The sequence below is a fragment of the Triticum dicoccoides genome, chromosome 1B (assembly GCF_002162155.2).
Source record: "Triticum dicoccoides isolate Atlit2015 ecotype Zavitan chromosome 1B, WEW_v2.0, whole genome shotgun sequence".
In the NCBI taxonomy this organism is placed as follows: domain Eukaryota; kingdom Viridiplantae; phylum Streptophyta; class Magnoliopsida; order Poales; family Poaceae; genus Triticum; species Triticum dicoccoides.
This window is the reverse complement of record NC_041381.1, coordinates 489,178,767-489,192,731: the sequence shown is the minus strand read 5'-3', so window position 1 is coordinate 489,192,731 and position 13,965 is coordinate 489,178,767. Positions and strand designations below refer to the sequence as shown.

The following is a 13,965-nucleotide window of genomic DNA, read 5'->3' as shown; positions in this document are numbered from 1 at the left end:
TGACTACAATGTTAGCACCCTTCATTGTATTCCATTCCCATTCCGGTAGCAAGTTTAATGGCACAACCGGTTGGACTAAATAATTCCACACCACTAACTTAGGTCTAATAGGAGCTCTCTAAAGGAGACTATTAGGTCCAACAAGAGCCATGGGAGAAGATTTGTGACACGAAGATCATGGGAGCACACGGATTTCTGACTGTCCGATTGCCCCGCGATTCAGCAATTGGTTTGGTTGTTGCATGTGCTTTAGACCTCAAGGGCCCGTTTGAATGCTCTCTTGCTTCTCAAACTAGCCAACTTCTCGGCCAGCCAACGTTGGTCAGCTTCTTACGGGAGCTCCAAAGCATCAGCAGCAGCGGCAGCTTCAGCTCCGTCTTCACGTGAAAGTGTGGGCCTGTTGGTTCGCTCGGGAGGTTTTATTCTGATCGAAACGTTATGCATGCCACTTCGGAAGGGCATTATGCTATAAATTGAAGCAACTCCAGATTCTTCGTTTGGTGGAGCTACACTTACGCGGCTTCACGAAAATACATTGTGGGGAGGGTTGGCTTCATGAAGCTGGCCCCAAGGAGCTGGACCATTCGGAACTGCTCCAGCGCGGAGATGGTGAAGTGCGAAGGCGGAGAGGACCTGAACAGGCCCTAATTACCGTAAATGAGGTCCATGCTTAAAACTTTCATAGCTTTTGGTAGCTCCATCTATCCCATTGTTTTTCTTTTGATTTTCAATTCTAAATCCATTGTATCTTTTGACTGAAAGTTTAATTTGTGTTTTGTTTGCATATTTGTGTTCCTTGTGACGAGGGCTTTAAAACAAGACTACTCTTGAGTACATTTTGACAAGTTATAAAACTTCACCAAGTCTCAACTACTGATGCTTTATAGGAATGTACGATAAATTCACCAAGTTTCCAAAACTAAAGCTTAAACCCTAAGCCCCAACCCCCAAAAAAAACTTAATTTGAACTTTTGGTTCAAAACATATAACGAATTCCAATCTAGAGGTAAAATGGGAAGCCTAGAAGATGAGGCGGGTGAGGCATGCAACTCTGCCAAAAGCATGCATGGACCCCTACAATAATTAAGGGGCATAAATCAAAACAACTTCACCAATCTTGAGACAAACGTGTGGCTGTATGCAGGGTATGCATTCGTGCTTCCACACCTGCATGCCCCTACAAGTTTTCGCAAGAGCTTTGTGAAGGAGATGTTTAGGGGACTGGTCTTTCTTTGTTTTTGCAGGGACATGGGACTGATCACATGAATCCCTCAATGGCTCAATGCATGCTTCATCTATGTTGATATCAGAAACTAAACGTGGAACCATTAACCAAAACATCATCGTATCATCGCTCACCTTTTATGTTGAAATGTATTACTCTAGAAAACAAGATTGTCTTCCACTTTCATAAGGCCACTCCAAAAATGGGAGTCGGATGATTAATAGTAATAATCGAGCACATGTAACTCTCCTGCATTGTCTGAAAAAAACTCTTGCATTGGAAACTTTCGAGCTATCATCACAAATTCACAATGTGATTACTATTAGTAATGACAACAACATATAAAGACACGCTAAAATTATACTTTCTCTGTATGGGTTCGTTAAGCCTCCTCGTATTTTAGATTAAATTTTGACCATCCATATGACTAACAAAATATAAAGGATATGCTTAAAAAACATAATATTGGATTTGTATACTCAGGATATATTTATATTTTTATTACATATATTCACATTTGTATACTCATGATGCGGGAGAGATCCATCCAACCCTTTTCACAAATTATTCCTTAGGGTGTGTACAATGATGGCATATGGATACAGATGTCCCATGATAAAAAGGTAGTTTGAAGCACCTATATTTATTTTTTTCTTCTCAATGCAAACTATCACTAGTGGGTCTCATTAAGAAATAAAAAAAAAATAAAGACTCTAGTACACATGCATTTTCTCTCCAAGCACCCGCCTCCTGCAGAGGATCTCGCTTCCCTATCCGAACCTATTTTATCTGATACTCAATCCTACATGGCATGTGAGGCATCACCCTGGGGATATGCATTGTACATGCCCTTATTTTTCAGGTTGAAAGGAGAGAGAGAGGAGAGGGGACCATGCATGTGCGGAGAGAGAAAAGAGAGAAGGGCCACGTGGTGGTTTTTTGTTGGTCAAATGGATGTCCAGACACTGGTATAACTCCCATGTTTATCTCAGTTTTGCCGGGAAACGGATATCCAGACCACTTCATGGATCGATAGGGGCCTCACTATATGACAAAAGTTGCCACAAACAATCCGGGCACCACAACCCTAACATATACCGAAGGTTTGAGGGTCTCCCTTGGAGATGCCCTAACAAACCACAACGAATAAAGTAGTTATTTACTTGATTTTCTTTCCTTTTTTTGAGAAGACGTCAAGAGGGGCAGGGGGTTCTTGCATTTCATTAAGAAGAAGAGAGTTGATTCGGTTTATACGGACAGGGCCGTCTCTAGAAATTCAGGGCCCCGGTGCGAAATGCAGATAGGACTTTAAAATCTGGAAATATTCTTATAACTAAATCATACTTTCGCGTACATTATATATCATTTTATACTCCCTCCATAACCTGATATTTTTTTGACATTGTCGTAGTGTCAAAAGACGTCTTATATTAAGCTATAGAGCTAGTACAATGTTCACAAAATATCAAATATACCAACTATCTCCCCACACACAATTCAACCACAGAACAATTATCATGTAGCGGTCTGTTAAATAACTGGAGAACCAGTGCACATGTATCGTATGCACATTAGTCATATTGGAAAGAAAATAACCTAACATAAATATTCTTTGGCTTGGCGCACCTGATGTACATGGACTGGTCACTGATGCCTAAATTAAAGCTCCCGATCGATCTGGCCTTAGCCTTCCGCTTGGCCAGCGGTTGCGTTCTGCTTTGATTGGCGGTGTTGTCCCCTATTGTCCACGAATCTGCTTGGCTGGTTTCTGCTCAAATTCGTGATGGGAGTACTGCCGCACAACCAAGCATAATCGATCTAGGGGGCATGGGATTTTGGAAGACTGGAAACGAATCAGCGACATAACTGATCGAGAGTGATTTCAGGAGAGGCTCGGGTCGTGCTATCGATCGGGACGAAGCTCGAGCGGTCAGAGCAGGCCGGCAGGCCTAAAACCGTCTAATCAAAAGAAATAGCTTTATAGAAAAACTAGGAAAATTGTCCGTGCGTTGCAACGGGAGAGAAAATTTCACACCCTCTAATTCAGTAAGAGAGGTTCACTTGTGCACCATCATGATGGACCGTGCATACTCTTACCCACACGCACCACACCAAACCTCCCCCTGACTCAACGCTGCCACTCTACCGATCCAGGAACACCACCCGTGTGCCGCCCTCCCCTCGAGCATCTACTTCTCCTTCTACCCATGTGTGCTGCTTCATAACGAACCCGCAGTGCTATCTACCAGCCTCTTATTTGTCATGTGCACCCACTTCTTTCCGTTCATCCCCGTCTCCTCGTCCCACTCGGCCATAAGAAATCTCCACCGCTTCTCTAGCTCGGCCTTTTTTTCTTGCGGGATCTCTTGGCTTTTAACTCCTGCGGCCTCCAAGCTCCAGCACCAAGCCATCATGTATACCTTGGACACCGAGCTCCCTCGCATTCAATGTAGTCTTCCATTGCATTCTGATTTTTCATCATGCATGTTGCCTCCTGCTAGGCTGGCCAGTACCGGTCGATCAAACGCAAGAACACCAAGACCATGTCAGGTTATAATTGAGACGTTGTCATGGGATGGGAATTGCAAGGCATGATTGTAGGGAAAACTGCACTGCTCGATGTTTTACAAAAAAGAGAAAACACACACACACACACACACTGTTCCGCTGCTGTGGCCTGGTGGTATTAGAGGATTCCATCAGGACGCCTCTAGACAAGCACATAAGTGTATATTGTTTTTGTACTTTCTCTCGATTCAAATATAAACAACACATGCATATATATACACGTCCATCAGGACTCCTTATCAAATTTCAAAACTGTATTTTTGTTCTAATCTAATCACCCGCGCACACATTGATTGATAGAAACTTTGGTGTGTGGAAAAATCAAGCAATGCATACATGGCGATATCCAGAAACATGCGATTTTCATTAAGATTACATATCCATAGATAATGGGAAGTACTAAGGAGTACGTTGCAACAGGAATAACCATTCCAGTACAAAGGACGGATGTTGTTTTCGCTGGGAACTGAACTCCGACAGTGCTCGGACACCACCGAGGAAGCAAAAGCTGAGGCTGTTTCTTGCTCTCACTCATCCAAATGAATGCTAACTGGCCCGGTAATCTTGAAAATCGACAGCTCATAGTTTTTGAGGTGCTACAATTCACTGGGACCTGCAGATCAAGACTGTTTGTTGGGTATGTGGATATTAGGGAGCAGATGATTCGTTTTCAGTAGTGCTGCACATCCCTGATGCATCGAGAGTGTAACCAAGTAGATCATGGGCTAGCTAGCTATGCTAGATCTCATGGATTTTTTATATTAGACGGGAGGGTCCATGGCCTACTTCAGTCCGTCATTTGTATGCACAATGATGCGATTAATGAAAAGTCTTTTAAACCTAAAAAACATCCTGAAGGAAAGATTTTAGTTAGGCGTGCAACAGTTGATCAACCAAGACTTAGATATGAACCTTGCCGGAGCGTTAACAAAACTGCAAGCTAAATTTGTTTATGCTTGCTGGGCACCATAGGTCCTAGAATATATCTTTACCTACTATTTGTGTATATATATAGGAACCCTGAAAAAAATCCGACTTCAATTTTTGGAAAACTTGCTTGTTGAGTAAAGTTCAGAGCAAGTGTTACAACTAAGTCCTTTAGCTATTCCAGCAATATCCACTACTGGAGCACCAAAGATACCACCAAAGAGACGGCTTGTTGCTTCCTGATCTGATGCCTAGAGCAAAACCCCCCATAATTTCGTTCGTAATGACTCACTATGGAATCACGAATTGATTCTGAAAGTGAAAAGTAGTACACAAAACAACTGACGAAGGCACGCAGCTGTCTCCTCGAAGAGCCACCACTCCTCGTACTGGAGCGCAGACAACCATTGACGCTGAACCAGATTTTGAGCTCAGTCACCAGCTGACCGCCACAATCACCCCGGATCCGCGGGTTGAAGTGGGGCATCTCCGTCGCGACTTTCCCATGTATATCTCCATAGCGAACTACGTCAAGCGGAGGCAACGGGTACATGTACCATAGCGGCGACGGCTAGCTCCACGCTGACGAAGAACAACAGCACACCGAGCAGTGTCAAGCTTAGTACCGTAAACTACAATATCATGATGTGAAATGTTAAAACCACTTTCGATTTTCAAAATATGTATACAACTACGTGTTAATGTTTACCATCAACAGGGGAAGGGAAGAGTCAAAATTGTAAAATCAAAACAAGAAAACTTCCCCCGGATGCTGAAAAAAATCAGTCCTTCATACCAAGGCATGCTCACGTTTCATCCGAGAATAGTTTTCATCGATGCTCATATGCGCTCACGGATAATAGAAACCAAAAAGAGCTTAAGGGTGTCGATTCAACGATACAGACCAAAAAGGCAGACCAAACAATACAGTACTCCATCCTTATATATATTGGCCAAAAGGCAACTTCAAATATACTAGCCAAAAGGCAACTTCAAACAATTTACACTACTTCAGCACCCCATGTTGACTGTGAATGCATACCAAACAGTACAAATTCCACTCTAATATGCATTGAACAGGAAAGGAATTTCCAACCATGTACTACTGCACATAATTATTTGTTATATTTAAAACATTTTTTGTTTGCTCATTACAAAATAAGGCAAATCCTACCAAATGTGTTGGTATGGTAGGAAAATTTTCAAGAGCTGAGATTTGCTATGCTACACAACTAAAAGTATTAACCTTACAATTGTGATCCTAGATTGCAAATAAGCAACTTGACAGGAACTATGAAAAACTACATCCTACTTCTAAATTTGTAGCAATGCTTTCTTGATATATTAGGGTCTGCAACTAAAATAAGCTGTGCCTATTTAATCAACCATGAAAAAGTTTATGATCTAAAACAGCAGTAGCAATCATGGTCAATCTGAATCATGGATATTGCAAAATCTGGCAGTATCTTGTATCACAATGGCATATGCAAGCACTGAAAAAGATAGAACTGCGAGCATCACAGTACCTGGGACAATCATTTCTTCAGAAAACTACCCATCAAAGTAGTCATCGATAATTCCTGCCAATGTCATGTTATACCATCAAGAGCTATCTTGATATGTTAGGGTCTGCAACCCCAAAGCAAGATAAACATAGAACAAACTGTCCTGGTACGTGTACCCAAATGTGTTCTCTTCTGCCATCAGTAGAAGTAAGAGAACGGCAAAGAATTTTAGAGCAATAGTTGCTATAAGAAAAGTTAAAAATGGCCAAGCATAAAAATTTGTCTACTACATCACAGTAGCACAAGAATATTGACCAAGACTTTTACAATAACATGCAATGTTCTTGGAACCATTTAGTAGTAGGTTTTTGTTCTAGTAGTAGGTATTTGAGTTGAAGTACACCAAATTTACATCAGATGTTTTTCAAAGAGACAAATGGCATCCAACAACAACTACTCAATATAACAAAAGTATAATAATTTTCCATGACAATGAACAGCACTGTGTACCTTCTTTGTATCTGCTCTTTCCATTTTTAGAGGAAAATGCTAACAATACTTCAAGATTTTTATCACCACTTTTCTGAGGCCAAAGAATCTGGACATCCACTTATCTTCTAATGCACCTTCAGAAGTAAGTAGACTATCATAATACCATTCTCTGTGAGCTCCAACACCAGCAACATCTTGTTTCCAATCATGAAAAAATAAGCCCCAATAACACCTGGAACAAAAATAAAAGGACCCCAATAACAATACAGATCTTGTTTGCTGAAGACAATCTCACCATACAAAATCTAAGGAGTTTCATTAAAACTCAGCCAGATGCATTTCCCCAAAATAATAGTATTTCATATGAAAAGACACGTAACTAACAATATACAATGATTTGCATTTGCTAACTACTATAATCAGTTGTTTGCAATGTTTAATACCATGTTCAGAAGGAGAAATCTGTGCCATCTCCTACAGAGTGCAATCCAGTATGTTCAGAAGGCAAAAGCAAAGACATAAAAACTACCAATGCATATGTTTGAAAAGTGAGTTCCTAATAAGATGAGATCATTGTTGGACTTCCAATCAAAGCAATTCATAGGATCAAAAGTTACAAAGATTTCAGTAAATGTTCTCATTATCTTTGATTGATTACAAACAGATTTCTGCCTATTACACAAAGCCCATGCTTGTAATCTGATGGGAACTATTAAAAACAAGTGAACATATCAGGAAAACATGTACTGACCTCCATCCATTACGCCATGTAAGTTGGTTCCCTTGGAGTTCAGGTAATACATAGACAACAAAATCAATTGAATAAAGAAAGCAAGCTGCACTGTACTGGTAGCTAAGCGAGACCTACAGGAGCAGAGGAGCATGGTTTGATCAAGGAATTGGGAATCAGTTTAAAAAAAGAAAGGGGGAGAGGCTTGGGTGGAAGGGATCTCACCAAGATGTAGCCATGGAGGAGCGACAACTGGAGGAAGCAGTTGCGGCCTTGGGGCGGCGCACGCACAGCACCATCCTGTCATTGCGAGCAGTAGTGTTTCCATTCTTTCCCCAACCTCCGTCACGCTCATGGCTCTCGTGGCTCCGACGAAGCCCTGCCCGAAACCCTAGTCACGGGCGAGCGGGCGGTAGAAGACGGGAGAGGAGAATATAGACGGAGGGGAGGGAGGCGCGGGCCGTGGAGAGCTCGGGGGCGTGCTGCGCGGCGTTGGAGGTCGCCAGAAGTGGACGGCGTGGGTGGTCGCTGCGGCGGCGATGAGGGAGAGGAGGCGAGCCCGTGCTCCCTCTTGTGGTCGCGTTTTTTTCCTTTACACAAATCTGCTCGGACCGCGGGTTGAATGCTTCAAACGATAGGGTGTTTTGTGAAAAACCGAAGCGTTTTCTCAGATCCACTTAAACAGGGAGCGCGGGTTGATTTCCTTTAAACCGAGGGGCTTTTTTGCCAAACAACCACGACGGACGATCCGAAGCAATAGCTGATTTATTAGTAAGGTAAAGAGTAAAGATATAAGCTTGGCCCAGAACTGGGGGCCTCGTGCGGTCGCACAGTCAGCACAGCCCCCTGTACGGCCCTGTATACTGACCCGAAATCCTAACATTCTCGGTTAATCAGGAAAAATCGAATAAAAACCCAAAAAAGAAAAGGAAAAAACGAGAAAAAAAGCACTAGATTTTGGGGACAGGGACAAGTCAAAAGCAAATGTAGCATCAAGGGACATCTTCAGAGCCAGACACTAGAGCGCCTAGACCCAAAGCAGTTTGGAGGCTCAAGTGCAGCAAACCTGACTGCCACTCGCCGAAGGGAAACCAATCGAATGGCTCTTCTGTCTCGGCCTCAAAGAATCAAGTGTTAACTTGATCTTGTGGATCCTTCTATTCTCGTTCATGTTTTCATTTCAGAAACAGGCATACCCACCCACCTTTAGGTTAACTAGATCGGAAACGCGCCTTGGCGCGAGGGTGCCGGTCACAACGCGATGGCAAGGTAGTGAATGCTCAGTTTAGTAGAAAACCAAGTTTAGCGTACGTATTCAAACATGATACAACAAAATAAAAGGAAGAAGAAATATTCACATGTAATAGGAGCAAAACATCATTGAGTTCAACATCGTCATGAAACTATAAGACATCATACAATAGGTTAAAAAGCTTTGTTTCCATAAACATTTGAATCACAACCACCATGGCCCAGATATAAAGATGACCCATATAAGCCATGAACACAGAGCCTCCAACCATCCACAAATTGAATATGTACAGATAAGAATTGACTTGTTCTTGTTTTGGTTGCTGACAAGCAAAACCAGTCCACTGGCTGTATTCTCATTGGTGGCAACCTGAAGAAAAAATATAAGATTGGCTTAAAAAAGATACTCGACAGATACTCCATTATCAACAAAATAGGTGAATGACTGGTATACAAATTAGCTGAGCAACACAAGATTTTGACAGCAAACATCCTGCCACAAACGATGAAAACCCAACATAAGCAAACCCCCCACAAAAAAGAAAGCCTAACAATAATAGTAGATAGATCTATTAAGGCACAATCCTTGCTTAATATACAGCCGCTAAACTAAAATACGAACAGAGAAAGATGGGAGAAGATGATCACCTGCAACGGGATGGCCGAGCATGACATATTACCAGCTCAGAACAGTCACCAATCCAATAGAAAATCCTAACCCTAGAACATTAACGGGGCAACAAAAGACCTAGATGAGCACCTGGAGATAACAAATTGAACAAAAAATGGAGCAGCGGTCAGAGAGAGAGGGGGGGGACCTGGAGTAGAACTGCGGCCAAGTGCAGCGCCTCACGATGGAGGAGGAGGAGCGACGGGGGAGCACCAGCAGTGGGCATAGAAGGAGGAGTGACAGCGCGCATTGGATGACGGATCTCGTGGCGTGGGCCATGACAGATGACGCGGGCTCGCGGTGGGGGGCGTGGCGGAGGAGGCGGAGCAGGGGACGGGGACCGAAGATGGCGGCGGCGAGACGCATCGCGCACGTGCATGCGGGAAAGGCGGGGCTCCTTTGGTTTTCAGTTGCTCCTGCAAGCAGACGACCAGGCAAATTAGACGCAAGGAAAAGTAAGAAGCGGACAAGGGCGAAACAAACGAACCTTTGTCACGGCGACAAGGCAACGACAAGCCGGAAGGGCGTCGGATCTAGCGGAAAGGGACGGAGCGGAGAGAAAGGGACAAATAAGAGAAGGTGGCCTGGACGCGGACGACAGAGCTAACATTTCCAGGGCTAACTGCAACAGGGCCTTGTGCTCCATCATGAGAAGCTATTGACCTATACATGAAAAAAAACAATCTTCAGTTTCAGTTAAAGTGAGTAAACATACATAGTGTCTAAGTTTTACAGGTTTGGAAATATTGTAGTCTCTAAATTGTAGTGAATGGTAACTACCAACCTAAATTAAATTTTCTATCATCTTTTATGGAATAAGATAGACCTACCAGATTACAAGTCAGATTCTAATGAATCTTAATCATTCACAAGCCTATAGATTAAAATACACTCATGTAGTATAACCTAATTACTAATTAACCTGCATAGCTACAGATCACGTCATCTATCCAAATGATATGTGCTCATTTGGTAAACAGCAAAAAATTACCTAACTCTATAAATATCTTCCAATTACTACTGCAACCTGCAAGAAATAATTAATTTGCAGACATACATGAGAGGTATTCAGGAAACAAAAAAAAATACTACTGCTCCAATAACTACTACAAACTGAAAGAAATACAATACTTAATTTTGTACATACAGAGAAGGATTCACGGAACAAAAATCTACTCCAATTACTATTGTACTGAAGAAATACCTAATATGCAGACATACATGAGAGGGATTCAGGAACAACAAAAAAATACTACTGCTCCAAATACTACTGTAAACTAAAAGAAATACTTAATTTGCAACATACATGAGAGGGATCCAGGGACCAAGCACAAGTTGCACACCCACATACAGGAACAGCGGACGTACATGAGAGAGATTCAGGGAACAAAAGAAACACACCCTGAACACCGGCTGTTTGTTGTGTTCATCACCTCCTTGGTACGGTCATGGTCCTTTTCTTGGCCTGCGTCCATCTCCCAGCACCCCCGTGCTGCTGCACTCCTGGTCCTGCGAGCAGCAAAGCTCTTTGTACGTCGTGCCACTCTGCAGTGTGCTCCGCATCGCAGCTCAAAGACTTGCGCCAACCCGCCACTTTACCTGTGCATGCGTGAAGAAGTCGAGAAGGAGGGGTCGAGGTGATATGGAGTTGGGCTACCACTGTACAATACCGTGGGTTATATTTGCATGATGAGATGAGGTAAGTGCATAAATTACCAAGTCAATTAAGTTAAAATAACCATTAGACTATCCCCGAAGTTAACTGTATGGAATCATTTAACTTTACACATTGCTACCTTTCAATTGGAAAATATCACATCTTGGTATGCAGATGCATGGACACTAACAAAACTTCCAATACTATAAGAAATAAATAGCACGAGGTTATTTTAATTAGTTGTGATTCTATCTACCATTGATTTATGATTACTTTCAGGATAAATGTTAAGTTCTTTGAATTGTGCAAGAAACAGTAATAATTGCTGGTGGTATTCAGATATCTCGCTCCGTCGCAATACTTCAGATATTGGGAAAAAACATATTTATAACCATTAAGTACAACTGATATCTACTTATCCCAGGTTTAAAATGTGGGTTCGACCAAAGTGTGAGTGTCTGCTCTTGGTTTCTTCTAGATTAATAATATGTATGCGACAAACAAGACTGGCATATTTTTCAAAAGACAACTAATATTGAGTACTGTATTTAATACTTCCAAATTATGCTAAGTAAGCAGACCATCTATAACTACCTAGCTAATGATGATTGCCAACCTTCAGGCTTTGCCTTTTACCTTGAGCTCACACCAAGATTAGTACCTGCAAAACAGTAGGTATACAATTCAGTGTCAAGCAAAGACAAAGGAAAGGAAAATTAAAGAAGAAGAAGAAGAGAAAGAAAAGGGGGTAGCTAGAATCCAAAGACCCCACCAAAAGTGAAATAAGATGTAAAAAAATGACAAAATCCGAGCTAAAATAATCCGGATCAGATCCACGGTGCAGTCCCACACCCCAACCAAATCCAAGTGAGACCAAACATGGTGTGTAAAATATGAACCTGTAGAAATAAACTACACTGTACCTGCACACGCAAGCCAGCCGAGGGAAATTGTGAGGCAGCAAATCAAATGATATGTACCTGCAGAAACAACAAGCAGTAGACAAACAAACACTAACAATTAGGTCAAGAGAAGGATGAGAAAGAGACAAAGGGTAATCTGGATCAGATCCATGGTGCATCCCCTCTCACAAATCCACAACAACCAGGGGATAAATGGCGGAGGGGACCAAATGCATCCCCTCTCAGAGAACCAAGAACAAAATGTACAAAATAACAAAATATTTCTTTTCCTTTGTAACAGGGTAAGCCATGTGAATTCTGCATCATGCTAGTTCTGAATATGGTAGGGAGGTTTAATATATCAATTAGCTGAGGCATAGGTTGCATTTGCCTAATATATGAAGTATGTCAGATGTTAATAGATTAAGTAAATTACTTAGTACCATGGATTTCGGTGGTGAAAAACATAAAACACTCTATGTATACTGAATGTTTAATTAGACAAATTCAAACTATTATTCAGAATGTTACAGCCAAAAATAGTGTACCCAAGCAAAAAATCAGTGGCACTGAGATGCATGGCGACATCTTCTTACTGGCCTCATTTTCAAAAGAAGTTCAATAAGCACTACACTAATAGACCAACTGAACATGAAAGACACAAACATCGCGAAAACTAAAAAAATTGCTATATACTTTCTATCTCCTATAGGACACTGATTTATGATAACAGAAATCTGAGGGTGAGCCCTCGTCGTTAAGTAAAACTATATATTTTCTATAAAAAATCCTGCAAGAGTAAATTAATAACATCCTTGCCTTCAAGTGAACCCAACAGTTTGGTGGACATATCAGAGGCGAGGGAAGAGAGAGTAAACAGAACATACATGCATTTTATTTCCTTCACAATTTGTGCTTTCATGCATAAAGAAACAATGATTGCCGTTAGACTATCACAAAGAAACTCCAAGAAAATTAAACCGTAACAGTAGGAGACTGGAAACTAAAGAGGGAATATGTTGAGGCAGCCTCTATACAGTAGGAGGGATTAGCTAAATTCTATTGCTTGTAAAAGAACTACCATAATGTGACTGGCATTGATCATGCACATGATCAAGTCATGTGTGTACCAAGACAAAATCAAATACATGGTACCGGCACATTGATGCATAAAACAAAAAGATTCCTTACCTATTGGCATTATAGACCACGATTCCACTAACAAAAGAAATGCAAAATTGGCATTACAGATCACAACTCCGCTCACTAAAATAATCAAGGGAAGTACACACACACACACACACATCATATTTGGGCTTAGTACAGCAGTAGAAACCAGAAGAAACAATATTAAAAACAGAGCATCCGAAACAGAGTGTCTCCCGAGTAGAGGACGGTGGCATGAATAATAATGCAGTGATGGATTGCAAAAGAAAAAGAGAAAAAGAGAACAGAGGATTATTGCATTATTATTCATGGCACATCTCAACACCTATACTCCTTTTCAAATTGGAGTATATTCATTTCATTTTAGTGCATACATTTCATTTCATTTCAGTGTACAACAACATAAAAGGAGCAAAGCAACCAGCAATGGAGAAGAGGCACTGACCATGGACAAGGGAGAAGAGGCTGCCGTTGGGGTAGTAGTCGCTTCTCCTCTGCCTGCTCCACGTCGACGGCCACATGCCCGAGCCTCGACGCTGTCACGGCCGTTGCAACCTGCCATGGACGAAGTTGACTCAAAGTTAAGTTCAGGTCTGTTTCCGAATGAACAACAACATATGCATGCAGAGAGCATGTATCAACACAACACCCACATGCATGATGATAATCCAGAGCTATCAAATCTTCAGACTTCAAATTACTTGAGAGTACACTCTAGCTTGAAGTAACAGGCGTGATTGATCTTACATTAGGGCCAGAAAAGTAGGGGTTGTTGTTGAGGTTCAGGATCCTGTGTGCTTTGAGTGCTGCCGCCTGGCAGAGTAAATCATCTCTAGACCTGGAATTTGTAACCAACAGAGAAATGACTGTC

General features: G+C 41.8%; 2 long non-coding RNA genes across 6 annotated transcripts; both read right to left on the bottom strand.

Moving 5' to 3' along the window:
• Window positions 1-5,192: 5,192 nt before the first annotated feature.
• Window positions 5,193-7,533, bottom strand: LOC119307263. The gene is made up of 4 exons (XR_005149214.1): window positions 7,469-7,533; window positions 6,736-6,949; window positions 6,247-6,300; window positions 5,193-5,302 (listed from the first exon to the last, which is right to left on the bottom strand). It is a non-coding gene; the product is annotated as an uncharacterized LOC119307263 (long non-coding RNA).
• Window positions 7,534-8,850: 1,317 nt separating this feature from the next.
• On the bottom strand, window positions 8,851-13,932 carry LOC119343413. 5 transcript variants are annotated; one of them, XR_005166085.1, is made up of 9 exons: window positions 13,842-13,932; window positions 13,540-13,649; window positions 11,949-12,005; window positions 11,620-11,686; window positions 10,737-11,027; window positions 9,856-10,031; window positions 9,517-9,784; window positions 9,347-9,418; window positions 8,851-9,068 (listed from the first exon to the last, which is right to left on the bottom strand). It is a non-coding gene; the product is annotated as an uncharacterized LOC119343413 (long non-coding RNA). The 5 variants fall into 5 exon arrangements; XR_005166087.1 differs by having other exon boundaries at window positions 10,737-10,967; XR_005166083.1 differs by having other exon boundaries at window positions 10,737-11,686.
• Window positions 13,933-13,965: the final 33 nt, after the last annotated feature.